Source organism: Bison bison, unplaced genomic scaffold (genome assembly GCF_000754665.1).
Source record: "Bison bison bison isolate TAMUID 2011002044 unplaced genomic scaffold, Bison_UMD1.0 scf7180017864383, whole genome shotgun sequence".
Taxonomy (NCBI): Eukaryota; Metazoa; Chordata; class Mammalia; order Artiodactyla; family Bovidae; genus Bison; species Bison bison.
The window spans coordinates 4,798,814-4,799,843 of record NW_011494955.1 but is presented as its reverse complement, the minus strand read 5'-3'; positions in this window follow the sequence as shown (position 1 = coordinate 4,799,843).

Here is a 1,030-nt window from a genome sequence, read left to right as displayed (position 1 = left end):
AAGGCCTTCGCAGATTCACTGAGATTGATCCCGAAAGTGAAGAGGGAAAAGTGATCTTAAAAGATAGATTTCTTACTCAGTCGGCTCCAGATATCCGCCGTAAGCTATTAAAACAGGCGTATGGACCAAATCAGTCTTTAGATACTCTGTTACAACTGGCTCAGACAGTCTATTATGGTAGGGAACATGAGGAAAAGAAAGAAAGGCAAAAAAAGACAAAGGAAAAGGCGGAAGCCTTCCCCATGGCTATGAAAAACGTTCTTAAACAGCCTGAGAAAAATGCCCAGAGGGGCCCAGGTGAAAAGGGATGGGCTTGCTACTGCTGTGGAAAGGAGGGGCACCTCAAGCGAGATTGCCCTCAAGCATCTAAAGCCGCCCCCGGCTCCATGTCCGGTCTGCAAAGGACCACACTGGAAGAGAGACTGCCCCCAGAGGCGTAGGTCTCCGGGGTCGGACTCTCAAGACAATCAGGACTGAAGGTGCCTGGGGGTCCCCACACAAGCTCCTGTCCTAATTACACCTGAGGAACCCCGGGTATTAATAATTGTAGGGGGCCAATCCGTCGATTTCCTTTTAGATACTGGGGCAACTTATTCTGTGCTTACTGAAGCCCCTGGCCCACTTTCTTCCCGATCCGCTTCCGTAATGGGACTGTCTGGACGAGCCAAAAGGTATTATTTCAGTTATTCTTTATCTTGCAACTGGGATTCTGTGCTGTTTTCACACGAGTTTCTGATCATGCCAGAATCTCCCTCACCCCTTTTAGGAAGGGATATACCGAGCAAGGTCCATGCCTCTGTTTTCATGAATATGGAGCCCTCCCTTTCTCTCCCTTTAGGTGAACAAAATGTAAATCCTAGAGTATGGGCTGATGGAAAATCTGTGGGTCGAGCACAAAATGCTATTCTTGTAGTTGTTAAGCTCAAAGACCCACACGTATTTCCAACATAAGAAGCAGTATCCACTGAAACCTGAAGTTAAGGAAGGGTTAAAACCCATCATCGAAAATTTAAAGGAGCAGGGACTATTA